The 17,390-nt window shown below is 45.1% G+C and overlaps 1 protein-coding gene across 2 annotated transcripts in view; it reads left to right on the plus strand.

Moving 5' to 3' along the window:
* LRRC32 (leucine rich repeat containing 32) overlaps positions 1–17,390 on the plus strand; it is a 161,702-nt gene that overhangs the window by 129,510 nt on the left and 14,802 nt on the right. The gene's annotated exons all lie outside the window — the stretch shown is intronic.

The raw sequence follows: 17,390 nt of genomic DNA on the forward strand, positions 1-17,390 counted from the left end.
TTTGATGAGGACATCATCTACATAAGCCGGGTTACCCCTCGCACCCGGGTCGGACATGGCCTTATGTAGGAAAATGTTGAATTCATTGTCGGAGTTGAGGTATCCGAAGGGAGTCCGGGTCCATGTGTACTGCTGGCCCCCAAAGGTAAAAGCCAGTTTGTATTGGTCCTCCCTACTGACAGGCACGGTCCAGTACCCATTGGTCAGGTCTATTGCAGTGAATACCTGTGACCCCTGGATCTGGGCCAGCCCTTGGTCAATGTAGGGCAGAGGCCATCGGGAAGTATGGACCCGTTTGTTGAGCTCCCTAAGGTCGGCGCAGAGTCTCCACTGGCCGTTTGGCTTCAATATTCCCAGCACCGGATTATTGAAGGTGCTGTGTACTGGACGGATTATTCCCCGGGACTCAAGGTTCTTAATAATTTCAGTAAGGGACTCCATGGATGCGAGCGGCAAACGATATTGCTTCACAAACACTGGAGTCATTCCAGGGTCCGTGGGAATTGTTGTTGTGTGGATGTCAGTGCGACCACAGTCATATGAGTCTACCGCAAAGAGATCTTGGAAATCCAAGAAAACTTGTTTCAACCTTTGCTTCTGTTCCAGAGTCACACAGACATCAGCTAGGTTGACTCTCTCTTCCACCATCTGCCTGAAGCCTGGAAAGACTTCTGGTTTGGCTATCTCAGCGGCCTCCTCCAGCTGGGTGGAGAAGTCCCTGGTCAGAGTGCTAATTTGGACTGTAGGCTTCAGGTGGGAAAGGCAGCCCTCATGGACCTGGAAAATCACCTCATCCCTCCTGAAGTCACATCTTCCTTACCATAAGAGCAAGAAGTGTACACCAGGAAGTTCCCCACATGCCGGGTGAAAATCCTGTCTGGTGTTGTATTGTCCTCACTGTCACTGTCAAAACAGTCCTTGGGGATCGGTCCTAACAGTTCATTTCCTAAATCAATGGAGAAATGTCGGTCATCAACCGCCATTCCAATAATGGTGCCCGCGGCTAGAGTAATACTCTTTAAGTCGCTGTTATCCACCTCTATTGGAATGGTGTCATGTTCTATGTTGACTAATGGTGTTGGGTTTACCCCCAACCCTTGCTGTTGGAGAGAAGCATTTAGATGTATATAAGCATCAGGGTTTTTCAATTTATGTCCTCTTTTAACTTTCACTTCCAGGGAGAATGGTCGGGTCCTTTCTGGGATGGTGACTTCCTCTTTGAGTTGAATTTCAACTGCACAAGGTAGCAATTGAGCTGACCTAAATGCTTTTTCTGGATCATCAAAGCCCATGGGATTATTCGCTAATCGGGACCAAGCTTTGAAGTTTATTAGGTCCAAACTAATGGCAAAGTGATTGAGAATGTCACTGCCTAAGTAAAAGGCGGCAGTGACGTCTCGCACGACCCAACAATTATGGACTATGCTCTTGTTGCCCATGGAGATTTTGAGCATACACCTGCTTGGCAGGAGATGTTTGGAATTAGGTGCTTCCAGGTCCATTTCCCATTTGTCTATCAGTTTGAATGTGGGAATGGCTGGATCTTGTGGGAGTTGGCGGAACATGGCTTCGCTGATGAAGCTCTTACCGTTGTTCACACACACTCGAGCGAGAACAGAGTCCTTCCATTCATTTAACTGAACAGGGATGAACAATTGCTCTCCAATTTGCTGAATATCAGCCAGGCTCTGAGCTGATTTCACATCTTTCTGGACTATAGGTGTGAGAATGTCTGATTGTGGATTTGTAAAGAATTTCAGAGTGTTTCCTTCCAGTGTGGAATACCACCTTAAACTGGAAGGAAGGTTGATTTTCAGAAATAGAGAGGACCCCCCATCACCAGTATGTTGTCCTACTGCTATTACTGTCACGTCTGGAATTTGGTTGTTCTGGAAGTGAAATTCTACTTGGTCAGATTTTTGTTCAACCATGTGGCAGGTGCCATTTAAACTAACATGGTTGACACTCTGTTTTAATTTTATTGGTCGACTAGTCTGGGTCCAGAGGACCTTGTTTACGCAATCTATTAGGGGGGACAACCTTCTCAGGAGGTCATTCCCTAGTAAACAAGGGGTCCCCTCTGGAGTCACTACCATGACCGGGTGTTTCACATTGTGTCGCCCAATTTTGATGTCCAAATCTGCAGTCCCCTCTTGATCAGAGCCATTGTGGGTTCCCCTGGTTCCGGTTCTGGGCCGCGCCCCCCTTTTTGGAGGCAGTCACCAGGATGGGTTTGAACCAGGGGATTTCGCTATTGTGGGTTCTGGGATGAGATGATGGGCGGCGGTAGCTCAGTCTCCATATCTCCCCAGTCTGAATTGGCATCCCTTGGGACCCATTTTTCCTTGGGAGGAGTTCCCCCATCTCTGAAGGAGAAGATCCTTTTCCCAGGATCTTCTGAGGACCCCTCTCCCTCAAATTGGAAGACCTGTACCTCCTCCACAAAGTGGGTCTGTTTGGGTCCTTTGTTTCTCCTACCCCCCTCTGCTCCTTGGGAGGCAGGCTTTCAGGGGCAGGAGATTTTGTTTCCGGTTCCTGGTTTTCCAGGGGCTGTTTACAAGTTGGGAGGGAAGCTTCCTCCAAGGCTTTACACCCCCCTTCCCCTTGTGCCTCCTCCCTGGGAACCGGTGGGTTATCGGGGTGCTGCCCCCGTCATTGTTCTGGAGCACCAGGTCCAGAGTTTGGGGCATTCTGCGGTGGCATGCTCATCTGAGGGTTCTGTTGAGCCCTCAGTATGTGACCCAGATCCCGTGCCATATTTTGGACCTGGTGCTCAAGTTGTGAAACCCGCTCAGGCTGATACGGGGCTCTATTTTCTCCCCTGGGCTGATCCCGGGAAGGGTAGCTATCCCTTCTCTGGTAATACCCCAGATTGGGAAGATTTGGGTACCCCTCCACCCTTGGCCTCCCCTCTCCCGGATTAGGTCGTCTGGGCTCAGGGAATTGGGGAAAGAAGGATGGATGATTTTGGGGCTGAAAATTGGGTGGATACCTGGGGAAAAAGTTCTGCCCAGGATTTGGTGAATTTCTGCCCTCCTGGGGGAAGTTAGGAGGGAAGTTCCCCGGGTCAGGTGCTTGGCTGGATCCCCCCCCTTGGGCTGGAGGAGTCCACACATAACCCAGGATTGGTCGGTTTCCCTTGTAGCAGGGACTTACATAGTCAGGGGAGCGGGGGACCCCATTTGTGGGACTACCTCCTCGACTCCCTGTCTGTGACTGGCCCGAGGGCCTTCTGGGCTGTGAATTATTTGGTGCAGGCAGGTTTTTAGGCCCCCCCATCTCCAAATCTAAAACGGGGGCAACCTTTACCTCTGCCACCTTGGCAGCAGCAGGGGTGCTGTTGGTTTTGGGGTTTTTCGGCGCATTATTTTTATTTTTGATGGGCTTCTGCACCTCATAGATCCAGGTAGCCTGTTCAATGACCCAGTCTAAAGATCTTTTCTCATGAAAATCTCTTGCGAGCTGGGTCATTATGTATTTGGGTAAGGCATGAAAAAACGTATTGATAAATTCTCTGCTATCCGTGCGCACCCTTCTGGTGGTCTGCGCAAAAGCACGCTTTAATTCTTGCACAAACTCTTGTGGGGCCTGATCCTCCCCACATTGCAAATTGTAGGATGCCTTGCGAGCCTCTTGAGGATTTCTGTGCACAGAAAAATGTTTCAAGATGGCCGCCCTGTATGTGGACCACCTTGAATGGTTTTGATCCTCCAGCCCCACAAAGAAACTGGAGTATTCTGGTGAGAAGGTCCACTTTACATATTGAATACAGCTTTGGCTGTCCTTCAAATGGAAAGTCTCCATCATTTGCTCATAGAGCTCCAAGTGTTCCCAAACAGAATACTTGGCGTTCTTATGATAAGGCGTGATGACACTCCTTATTGCCTTTATTTGTTTCAATGAGTCCTTAAGCAAGGCCCTTTTTGCCTTATTGGCCTTTTTGGTTTGGGTAACCCTGGTCCATTCATCCTCTGACTCAGAAGCGCTGCTCCCAGAGGTGCCCATCTGATCTTCCAGGTTTTCCCGGATTCTGCGAGCCTGGGAATGGCTGGCAGAATGTGGGGACCTGGTCTCCTGTGTCCTGTGACGCTCAGAGGAGTCTTCAGATCCCTCCTTGCTACCAGGATTTGCTGGGTATCCCCCCCACTGACCTAACTCGGCAGAGGTTTTCAGGATGCCCTTAGTGGGCCTACTCTCCTGGGGTTCCCCACTAAATTGCACTGTGCTTGGGTGCCCATACCCGGATGCCCACCCATCCATTCCTGGGAGGTACTGGCCTATGAGCCCCATACTTCTAGCTGGATAGTAATCTGCCATCCCCGTGGCCCTGGGCTCATGTGCATGAGGGGACATGGGGGTGGCAGAGTCCAGGGACTGGGAGAGATGAAGGCCTCTGGTATTAGGGCTCCTGAGGTTATGTTCAGGAGTTTCTCTTTCCCAGCGAACCTCATCTCTATCCGCCCCTGCTTCCTGTTGCAATGCAAGAGCCTGCGCTTTCAGTTCCTCAGTTAAGGCCTTACTAGACTCTATCAGTCTCTCCTGCATGGCTACCTGTTGCTGACAGAGAGCCTCATTTTCTCTCTGTGCCTCCTGATTGGTCCTGGAGTACTGGGCCAGTCTCTGCTGCAGGAGGGTTACCTCCTCAGTCCCATATCTACTGGCCTGCTCCTTTCTTGCCAGAGCCTCCTCCATCCTCCTGGTGTGATCTAGCAAGCCCTGATGCTCTTTTTGGAGGTCACCCAGCCCCTGGAGGGCCACGTGATTTTCTTCAATTTTTCTTTTTAAATGGCAGACTTCCTGGCCTAAGGTATCCCTTTCCTGACCAAGAGCCTGCATTTGTGACACCAGGTCGTCCCTCTGCCTTTGAAAGGCACCAGCTTTCTGGCGTTCTTCATCAAACTCTGCCTGCGTATCCAGGTCTTTCAAAATCAATTCATTGCTTTCCTCTTTCTCTCTGTCTAGTTGGATTTGCAGGGTGGCTACCTGCTCTGTGCATGCCCTGTTGAAATTGATCTGTTGCTCCAGCTTTTTCTGGCTCTGCAGTAAGGAATCCAAACTGTCATGGTGCTCCTTCTGCAAAGCCAGAATTCTGGTATCCTGGTCTGTCTTTTCCTGTTGCAGTATATCCATTTCCTCTTTTATTTTAATGATATACTGCCTACTATCATTTTCTGACTCCTGGCTCCTCTGCAGCCTCTGCTCAGAAGAGACGAGGTCAGATTGGGCCTTTTCTAATGCCATCTGTTGCCTATTTGCCAGGTCTTGGCCTTCAGCACATTTGTCCTGCATGGCTCCCATATATAGATACAAATATGCCGCTATCCTGGCAATCTTATTGTGTTCATCTTTGGCCTTAGAAGCCATATATAATTCACTCAGGGCCACATGTAATGGACCCTGATCTCTCCATGTATCTGACCCTGTTTCAGTGACCTGTTGCGCGATTGCCTGCAACCAGACCGTTTGGTCCTGATGAGTCCACTCACCTCTCACAAATAGCTTATGTAAGAAGTGCTCTCTGGCTATTTTCATATCTACCAAGGTCGTCATTCTAGAATTTGAGTTCCTTCCTGACTTACAGAAGTTTGTATTTTATTTTGCAAAACAGACCATTTCCTTAGAGCGTTCCTTTGAGGGATGCTTTCACAGTGTAAAACAGCATGGTTATCTAACCGGATATCTGTATCTGGTCAGTTGGCACACTGTATTAATCTGCACAAGTGGTAAATCTAACCCAGAATATCCCGGCTCCGAGCCCCCACTTTTGTAAGCGATATTCAACCAACACTACAGCTCAGTCAATGCCTAGTCTGGGATGCTGAGGAAAACCCTTATTGATGTATTTTTATATCCAGTTCAGTACTCTGGATGACAACCCTTGTATAACACCCCCCTCTTAGAATCCCCCTGACCCCACTGAGCCAAGAAGTAGGTTTGTTTTTCAAATTAAAAGGTTTATTTGAAAATTTAAACAATATATATATATATCACACTTCTATAAATAAATTGATAATGGATATTACACTTGTGAATATGAGCAGTAGTCAGCAAGAGGTAACTTATGAATAGGAACAGAAGAATAAGGTGGGAAAGAATGCTTTATATGGTTCAAGGAAACACAAGGTGGAATAAAATGCAGTACAGAAATAACTTGTTATGATTTTAGCAAAAGGTAATATGATCACTTTTTCTTTTGACAATTCACTCCCCCCCTATGCAATACAAGAAATGGAAGGAGAGCACATAGTCTTCAAGAATCCCAACAAATCACACTTTATAATGCAATACCCAGTTCCAGTTCTCCCAGCAAGCTTAGGGAAAACAGCGATGAGTTTAAAACACAGGCAAATTACTTTAATGTGGTTTGCAAGGAAGTGAAAAGGTGCAAAAGTTGCTTTTAATTCCCTCTAGAGGTTCAGGGTAGGTGATGGCTACTTTATATTAGTTCAGGCTCACTTTAACAATACTCTATGAATGATTAGCAGATTGCAAACGAATTTTAGCAAAGAGAAGCAAAAATCTGCTGATTTCTACAGATGAAGAAATCGGGCCAAATCGCAAATCCCGGTAAATTTCGCAAGAGCGTGTCTCGCGATTGCTGAAAAAGTATAGGGAGTAGGAAGTCGGTTCTAGGTTCGTTGGAAAGCCTAGATTCTAAGCTTTCAGATGTCGTTCCTAGCACAAACGGTTCCGGAGATACGGATGATTTAATAAAGGTAGATTTTCAGATTTAAAGTAAAACTCAAAATGACAGGTGACAGCTTGCAGCTGCAGAATTGACAGGTGACAGTTGTGCAGCTTTAAAAATGACAGATGACACGATTTCTAGGAGGCTGTTCTAATTAGGTTAAAATAGCTTAAATTAGATTATTTTAACTAAGAGATTGGGTTCTGCACAGTTCTGGCGGATACTCACTCCTAATTTTGATATGAATGGGCCTTGTCACGGATCTGGTCAACTGGACTGGACTTCGGTTCTCTCTGCTCGGCGGGTCAATCAGGCACCGGTTCTGCTCACAGCGATCCGGATCTCTGGTTCTGCTCACAGCGGTCTGGGTCAGCTCTCTGGATACAGCGGCCTGTGGTTCTCTGAATCTCTGGTCTGGTCTCTGGCAATTGTTCTTGGCAAAGAATTCAAACAGCTCGCCCGGCTGTGGAATAGTTTGCAAATAATTTTAAGGATGCTGAGGCCTGCTGAGAAGAGTTCTCAGTTTGTGGGTTTAGGTCCTTGCTTTAAGTTCTGAAGTAAAGTTCTAGTCTTTGAAGATTGATGGATGTGAAGTCTGGAGTCTCCCGGCAGAGCGTCCCGCAGAAAATGGAATTGAATGTCCCTACCTGTCCCAGCAGTCTCTTTGTATGTGTTTTAAAAAGTGGGTGGAGAGGCTAGCATCCCTAAGCCTGCCCCTCTCTTGATTTGATAGGTCAATATTTTCTTTGGTCCCTGATTTGGGAAGGGATAGTGTGTCAGAGTGATGTCATTTTTATGACCTGCAGAAATGACACTCCCATGGTCAATGTGCACACAAATCTATTCCTGATCCAAATACATATTTCCCAGGTACACAGTTGTTTGACATCACATACACACATCATATATTACTAAAGATAGTCCCTGTCCCGACTCTGGTGTTTCTAGGAGCTTGCATTCAAAAATGGCAACTTATTTTCGATTTTAGTGGGTTTTGCAACATTGGTTTTTCATCAAAAATGATACAAAGGTACATTTCCCTTCCACATATATACCAGTAACTTTCCATGTCTCTAGCTTAAACACATTGTCTACAATAATCATAATTAGCGGGGTTTTGCCCCAGAACATGGTACAAATTGGAGTTTGGACTCAAATCGTGAGGGCATTTTCCATACTAAGACTCTCAAAGTTGTACATTCCTGTCATTTGGTTACAATAAATTATCACTGTTTCTATAAAATATATATTTGTTGCAATTCAACTCCCGCAAGTGTTTGGGTCCGCCTCCAGGAGTCTGGGTGGGTCAGTGATCACATGTCTCTCCTTGCTGGCAGAGGGCTGTTGACAGGAAACACTCAAAATTAACATACCCCATTCAACAGAAAGAGCCTTTTGTGTGGGCTCCAGCAGGCTGCCTGGAAGTCTCTCCTCAATCAATCAACAGGGTCATGTGATATCCTGCCTCCTGGTGTGGAATCTCTGAGGTGTTAAGGTTTCCCAGCCTCTTGGCCTCTGGGAACAGCAGGTGGCTAAGATTTCCAATTAACCAACAAGCTTTGAAGTCCCTGCCCCTCTTGCAACTCCTAAATACAGTTTCCCTGTCAGAGTTTAGACCGCTAGCGCCACCTTGGGGAATTTGTCGGTACTGCATCCATTTTTGAGTTGTCTTGAATTACTGCATTTCAATAGAGTGGTCTTTTGCTTGATAGTATAGGACCCTTGCTTAACATTGTTTTGATGGCATCCTTACAGTAGAGTGGTGATGTGGAACCCCCCACAAGAAGGTTGTATCTTTGGAGTGGTCTCGTGCCAACTGCGCAGTTCTCCTATTCTGGCGTGAATGTGGGCGGCGATAGCTCATCCCCACATCCACCCAGGCTATTGATTTAGTTTGTTCTGGGATAGAATAATGGGCGGCAACAGCTCATCCCCACATCTACCCAGTCTATTGATTCAACATGGGTCAAAACCCTTGACAGAATAAAAGCTCAAACTGGCAGAAGCGGGCCAATGAGAGGACTCCAAGAAAATTAATATATCGCCCCTGCCCTAGGCCCACTTGTATATTGGACAGGCCCAGTTTATCATGATAGTTTCCCAGTCTCTGCGGCCACACTCTGAAATGCCCGCCTTGTGATCCGAGCCCTCCTATGCCTTGTTCTGAAAGAGACTGAAAAATCTCCAGTTTCATTAGCAGTCCTTTTCCTGATAATTGTGGTAACTATCTAAGCATCAATCAGCTCCCATATGCCCATGGGTTAAGTGCGTTATACAAATGTAAAAATAAATAAATAAGTAAATAGTCTAGCTGCGAACCTGATTTGCATGTAGACCTGCACATTTTCTCTGATCTATCTCCTCATTGGAGAACATGTTTCAGAGCAAGCACACTACGAGGGAGTCACGGAATGCACACCATTCGTGTGATGGTTGACATTTAGTGCCCCGTTGAAGAGCTGCGAAAGGATACATGGAAAGTTCTGGGGTCCTAGAGACACTTTCCAAATGACACCCCCGACAGATGGCCTTGGTACCTTCTAAATGCAGTGTCCACACCTTGACAGATGATGGCTATGCAGCCAATGCAAGGCCGCTAGCTTCAGTTAATATCTATGCACATTGTGATCCACCTTTGAAGGAAGCCAGGAAACCCTCCATCAGTCTATGTTCTGTCAAGGATTGAGGCTACTCTTGCCCTTACACATGCACATGTTGACAGAACAGTGCCACAGACCCCCACTCTGTCAGGTATATGAGGTGTGGGGGTCTGTGGCACCACCACCTCCTGCATCCCAACATTGCCCAGCAGACATTAACCTGTACGCTCCACTGGGGACACGCAGGTGCTGTAATGATTAAAAATCGCATTCTCATGGGCAGAACATGTAAATGGGGAGCTGATGGTTCATTCGAGTAGCCATTGTTTCCGGTGCGAAGGACTGTCTGATTGTTGTAGTGACAATTAAAAGTTGTAACACAAAAAATGGTCTCTCTTACTTTCTTATTTTCATGTTTGCTTATTTGACACACCATACGGCATTTGCTTTTTTTGTGTAACTTCAGGTTCTCGTTACACCATTTATGAAGCATCTCTTTGTCAAACAATGGCCAAACCCAGGTGAAGTTATTACACAGTATGTTGTGCTGTGTGTCTTTAAGTCTTGAAACAAAATTTAAAAAACCCAAACGCCATGTGTTAGACTCAAAAATGCTTTGCATTCTGTGACTCGCACACTTCCATTGAAGCATGGGAAATTAAGCTACAATAATTCCCTATTCACTTAACATGTTTCTGTAAGATCTCCAGTACCAAAATACCACTATGGTGGTGATGGGGCAGTAATAAGTGCCTAACTGCTAGTATTGCCCCATATACATCCTCATATTAACAGTGACCACTCATATGCTGCACAATGTTTTTCCTCCTGCTTTACAACTTCTTGTGATGTACCTTTCTATGTTCCCCACGAGTATCAATGACTCACGCCACTCCTGGTGACACCATTTTTGTGACGTCATAGTGATATCAATGCATATGCAAATTAGGTAGGCCCACAGGAATTTTGCGACACAAGCCCTTGCAAGTCCTCGGCACGGCCCTGAATACTGCACCAAAGCTTCCAACTCGTGAAATCCAATACGCTCGGAGGGCAGATCTGGGGTGTTCGCAAATTTGTAGATTCTGCGCTGAACTTGGAGCTATAGAAACATTGGAACATCTGATGTTAGACTGCTCTGCACTGAGAACAACTCGAATACAGTATTTTAGAAAATTTGTTGACACCACTAGTTTTGTTAATTTGAACTCACTGTGGTGGAAAATGTTGCATGGGAAAGAAAAACCACTTCAGTTGGTGGTAGTTAGATTTGTAGACAATTTATGGAAATTGGGCATAGAACTTGAAATAAGTGGACGAGATGTGGAATGAAAAGTATTATTAACAATGTAGAGTTCTTAAAAACATTAGTCGTTTTAAGTTTTTTTATGTCCTTTTTTTCTGTTTAACTTTATGTTTAGTCGGTCTTGATGCTGTATATGATTTGTGTTCTTTTTTTTCCTAATGTTTTAAGTTGAATTTGATGTTTATATGCTTGATTTCTGTATTGAATTTTATTGTATTATGAATTTCAATTTTGTAAGGGTTATTTATAACCAGAAACAAATAAATAAATAAATACTGCACCAAGGTTTGTTGCCCAACTCACATAAAACATCTCCTGGTTTGGCTAGATGGAGTTACCTTGTCGAAAGGGCTTAGTGACGTCTAACACCATGACTTTAGACATGCTGCTTGTTTAAATGTTGATTCCCAAATCGAGAATAGCACAAGAGTCCAACTGACCAGGAATGAGCTTTCATGAAAAAATGGCCAGTGCTGGAGGGCGGCCATTACCTCCCGCAGATTAGTTATGTTGCTTTTACGCAAAAACATTCGGTCTCCTTTGAACGAGAGCAGCTCGCAGCCGCCAACGACCACCATGTGCAGTGAATTCCTGGCATTTCCGCGCCCTTGTCATAAAGCTCTTCCTGAATTCCAGGCACAGTGAGATGAGGCTGTGCACAGGGAATTCACGGGCGGCACGTGGCCCTCTCACTGTGACTGCACAGGAAGGAGTGGTTACGCACTGCGTGCAGCCTTCCGCACCCCTCCCACGTGACAGACCTCTGAGCTACGGGAGCTGAGCTAAATCAAAAAGGGCGTCTTCTATTTATAGGCTGTTTTGTTTAGCATAAATAAACATGCACTTCTTGTTGAAAGATGTAATATAAACTCCAGCTGTTGGGTCAAGAAGGCGCCTACTCGTTTAAGAATAATACGTTTTTATTACAATAGTGTGTGTATGCTATCTTACTTAAGCATTGCAGCCGTTTCTATTTTTAGCTTTGCAAGGATACACGATTATAAGAGCCACATCGCTCCTCTAAAGTAGAACCTGGTGTGGCGATCACGTCAGATGCCGCCAAACGTTACAAATGGGTCTGACAATGCGTTGAGAATACCTTGTGAGGTGAAACGTGCGTTGCTATACGAGGTTGCTGTCATGGCGTATACGAGCAATGAGATTAACTGAATTAAACGAAATTGTTTGCAGTGTATTATTATTATTATTTTTAGGGCATTTATTGAGAGCGGGCCTAGCTTCAGGAAGGCACAGCGCTCATTACAGTCATGGGGGGAGAACACAGTGAGGGAAGCAGAGAAAAAGGGAGTAACAGGGAGGCAGAGGAGGGCAATCAGCAGCAGGGCTCCACAAGCAACCAGGGGGGCTACCGTGAGCAGATCAGTGAGTTTCAGGTTGGATGGAGAGTGGAGGGAGTGTAAGCTTATTATTATTATTATTATTATTATTATTATTATTATTATTATTTTACTTATTGAGCGCGGACCTAGCTTTCAGAAGCAATGGAGCACTTTACAGAGGTATACAACAGTACAGCTAAGCAACGGAGCACTTTACAGGGTATACAACAGTACAGATGCATAAAGGATCGCTTTTCAGAGGTAAGAACAGATCTACAGTGGGGGGTGGGATACAGAGGGGCACAGAAGAGGGGTACAGCTGTACCGAGTGGCAGGGAGCAGAGGGGCGGGTGGCATTGCTCGAGTCAGGTGGTGCGAGGGACCATGTGATAGCCTAGGTGTAGAGCGTGGACTATTTCCTTTTTCAGACTTGCAATGCGTTCACTCACTCAAACACACTCATTCACGTTCACAATCACTGGCTTACTCTCAATCATATGTACACTTGCACTCAGTCACAGACTCAGAGTAACTCTTTTTGTGCAGACTTGAACTCCGCCGGTGCTAGAAGAAAGGAACTAGAAAACAGGCCTGCTCTGTCTATGCCCCCAGACTCTGTAACATCCTCCCCGTCTACACGAGACCCACCCTTTGTGTCTACATTTCAAGAAAGAGCTTAAAACCCTCCTCTTCAAGGAAGGACTCCTCCCTAACACCTAGGTCCACACACCCTCCGCTTTCCACCTAAAGAGAGACTGAGCTATCTGCTCCTCCCTGTTCCTTCCCCTGGTTATGTAGATCCCTTGCTGCCTAATTGTCCGCTCCAGCCCTCTCCTGTTATTTGCTTCTCCTCCATTGTATCTGTATTTCCCTCACCATGTCCATCACCCTATGATGTGTAAGCCACTCCACTGCTTCCCTAAACTAAAGCTGCACTCAAGAAATACCGTGATAATTATAAGAATTTATCATTGGATTATTTTTTGGGATTTTAATCATTGTGAAGGTTAGCGAGTGCCACTCTTAGACGGAATTGGGTAGATGAGAAAATACTACACTTAGGCAGAACTGTGAATGTTAGCATGTTAAAGGTCACATAAACCACTGACCAATATAAGCTCAAACTCTCTGCATACTTATCACACTCAGGAACTCACGCAACCATCTCTGCGTCTCATCTAGATAGGTTTGTGAACATCAGCATCTGCCTACTCAGATGGAATTAAGAAGGTTAGCATGCACCACACTTGATAGAACTCTGATAGAAATGTGACTGGTGGCATGTCCCACACTTTCGAATTCCTAACTTTGGCCTGCGCCGCATCTATAATAGGATTGTAAATGTTAGCATATTCCACACCTAGATGGAACTTGAATGTTAGCATGTGCCACACTTAGAATTGAGAACATTAGCCAGCGCCGCATCTAGATAGCATTGTGAATTTCAGCATGTTCCACACTTAGACGGAATTCCTAACTTTGTCCTGCGCCGCATCTAGATAGGATTGTAAATATTAGCATATGCCAGACCTAGATGGAACTTGAATGTTAGCATGTGCCATACTTAGAATTGAGAACATTAGCCAGCGCCGCATCTAGATAGCATTGTGAATTTCAGCATGTTCCACACTTAGACGGAATTCCTAACTTTGTCCTGCGCCACATCTAGATAGGATTGTAAATATTAGCATATGCCAGACCTAGATGGAACTTGAATGTTAGCATGTGCCACACTTAGAATTGAGAACATTAGCTTGCGCCGCATCTAGATAGATTGTAAATGTTAGCATATGCCACACCTGGATGGAACTTGAATGTTAGCATATGCCATACTTAGAATAGAGAACATTAGCAGGCCTCATATCTAGATAATTACTGTGAAGGTTAACGAGTACAACACTGAGATGGAACTAGGTAGATCGGCAAGTACTACACTTAGACAGAACTGTGAATGTTAGCATGTCAAATGTCACATAACCCACTAACAAATATAAACTCAAACTCTCTGCATACTTATCTCACTCAAAAGAAACTCACACAACCATCTCTCGCACAACAAGCCGCACACACTTCACCATACTGCAACAACACATAAGCCGCCCCAACAGCACACACGGACTGACACCGATCCAATACTCACACCAAAGCTCAGCACCCGGTGTCTACCGAGTTGAAGCTGCCAACAGTACACGACCCCTCTCACTATCCCACTCCCTCTTCACCGCACTAACCCATCCCACCTTCTCGTTAACAGATCCTCCAGAGCACCTGGGGACCAATTCCGTTGGTGACAGTGCGCTATATAAGTACCTTTAACATAGCATAACAGAACATTCAGTCACAGTGATTCACATACTCACTCTGGCACATAATCTCACTGGCCCTGACTCACGCTGACACTAGTCTTTGATCCTGTTGAGAGGTTTCATATCCAGAAGGACAGGTTGGAAATTATATTTCTGAGTCACTCTGGTAGTCACTATTGCTACCATTCAATGCCAAAACCCCAGAAACTGTCTCCATAAATGACAAAGGATCCCATCATCTGTTAATAAGGAACATGTCTTTTTTAGACAACCGCTTTGTCAATGGAAGTTCACACGAAACACGATTCTTCTTTCCAATTCATGCAGGCGTTTCCTGGAGCTCAAGTGCTTCTGGTACCCTGAAATCAAAAGGCCCCAGACACCATATTTGTCATTATTTTATTTATTTTATTGTTCATGTATAATGCACTAAACACCAGCGAGTGGTTTCTAAATGCAGGATCGGGATTTGAACCTGTGTGCACCACATTGGCTTGCTTCCAAGACAAACATCTTGCCCCGGAGCTATCCTTCCTCGCCTAGCACTCAGGTCTAGTGCCACAGGCAATCAGATTGCTAGGAATGCAGACATCACTTCCCAGTATAGAGCCATCTTCCGAAGCAAGAGGACAGCTGCTCACAACAGACATCTTCATCCCTCGCATTCTCACCTCTGCCCTCACTGTGTCTCCCACATTCAAGACAAAATAATGCACCGACCTCAACCTGTTCTTTGCGGAAGCCACTGTCTCATCTCTGTCTGCTCTGTCCTGGCTACCCAGGGTTGCCATGGAAATGGAAGAGAGACTCTGGCTGGATCGGTGCCGGCCATTTTGAGGGCATTCACCATAAATGTCATTTATATTTATAGGAAGAACAAGTCACCGGCTTTCTGCGATCTATCTTTTCTCACAAAAAACGGATGGTAGCACCTCACATGTTGGGATGAGGTACTGATAGCTCTAAAGAAGTGTGTGGCAGGCCGTACCAGGTGACAACTGCGGCCACCCTCATATTGACTGGGGCGGGCCATTGCCACCCAGTGCAGCCTGCCAAACTCTCCAATAAAGCTTTGTTAGAAACTTGATTACGTATCTGGCAGAAGCAACCCACATTCTGCGCATTAAGACTGATGCTCCCACCCACACGCCACATGCCCCACCTCTGCAGTTCAGTTAGAAAAGAACTGGATTTTTAAAATTTCTTTCACAGTAGGTATATTTGATATCTGAAGCACCTTTCACGCACTGAATCGATTTTCCTCTATGCAAGATAGAATGTGCCAAAAATGAAGCAGCCCTCACAAAATTAGCATACTGGATTTTAGAGCCTGAGTGATAATTGTGATAATGGGCTGCGTCTGGTAGGTCATTATCAGCAGTTAAAGCCCACTGCCAGCCATTATCCTCTAATTGAATCCAATTCATAATTCCCAGTGTATGTTCCAGATTATAATCTGTCATGTCAGATTAGCATGCCTACCACCGTTTAACACAAACTCTTTACGCCATTAACATGTAAAGAGATTGATTCTGCCATATTCATTCCATGTTATTCAATATTTGTACTGCTCCCATCATCATCATAGTGTTTCTAGGGCACATGACCTTGTTTGGGAGGTGGAATTTGGGACCCCACTTGTGTGTTGCTAGACAATGGACTGAATATGAAAGAAGAGTTTGGGGTGAGAGGTGTTAGGAAAGAGGGATTGGTCAGTAGAGAAGTAATTTGGTGAAGGAGGAGCTCATGAGATAAAGGAGGTGGCAGGTGGGATGCAGGTTTCTTAATTGTGATTAGTTAGTGGTAAGCATGAGTGAAAGTTTCAAGATGTGTAGCTCAGTTCAGCAGCAAAGCTTAACTGTTAACTGTTGATGGCAATGTGTAGACTAGACGATGAGTGGTGCTACGTATGACTGATGTGTGGTTACGTGATGTATCTCAGAGGTGCTCCAGTGGACCCTAGTGGTGCCTTATGGTGGTTTTAGGTGTTGAACAGCAACATATTTGCATTCTGATTGTACCTGTGCAATAATCTAAACATGTAGATCGACTTTCATCCTAAACATAGCTCTGTTATCCAACTCTACCTTTTGCCATCTCCGCCTGGATTCGATTAAGTTTGCTATGATGCATGATACAAAAACCTCAATTAATCGATCAATCAATTAGTGCATTAATCTATACACTGCATCGCTATATGGTCAAACATTAGACTCCTGTAGATGGCGTATTCCGTTTTTCACCCGCCTGGAGTTGCTCAATTGAGTGCCATTAATTTGGTTAATAATATATTTTATTATAGTCACATGACATGGATACCACAAACTTGAACACTAAATAAAATGTATTATTGAACTGATACTTTCTTGTAATGTTAAAGCATATGTAATACTATCACAGGACAACTGCAATAACATATGCACACAATACCAGTGCAGCATAATGCAGGGTCAAAGTAATATGGTCATGTGATCACATGTTATCTTTTTAAATCTTGGGACATTTACATAGTATGTGATTGGACAGTTTAGTGTTTTCGTTTTCGTTGGGACATACACCCTTTTTTCACAGATCATGATTTTGAAGGGTATGTTCCTCTCAAAGAAGCGATTCAGTCAGTGGTGAGTGCTTTACAAATTCTCTCTCCATCTCACTCACTCACACATCCTTCACCCACTCATCAACGCACTCACTGGCTCAATCACTATTTAACCTACCGATTCACTCACTCATTCACAGACTTGTTGATTATATCATCATGCCCTCAATTACTAATCCACTTGTCCATTCATGTACCCACTCATTCACTCATTCATTCTCAGATCTACTCACTCATTTAATCCATCAGTCACTCTTTGAATCTTTGAACTCCAACACGAAATAGTAAAGCCATACAGACGTAGTAATGGGCAGGAAGAACAGCTCAGGGGCAAAACGTTTCTCTTGGAAGCAAAATGATGCACAGCATCACGCGTTCGAGGACCATCTCTGTTTCCAAGCCCCGTCTGCGCTTAGAGGCTGGTCTCTGGCATGAAGTGTGATACAAAAGCTCAATTTAATTTTCTTTTTTGTGTGCAAAATACATCTACTTTGAGGCCTGCCCTAAGGCCCGGCAATTCTCAGCAGCATTGCGTGCCAGGTCCTAATCCA

Source organism: Ambystoma mexicanum, chromosome 7q, assembly GCF_040938575.1.
Source record: "Ambystoma mexicanum isolate Mex_15411 chromosome 7q, UKY_AmexF1_1, whole genome shotgun sequence".
NCBI classification, from domain to species: Eukaryota; Metazoa; Chordata; class Amphibia; order Caudata; family Ambystomatidae; genus Ambystoma; species Ambystoma mexicanum.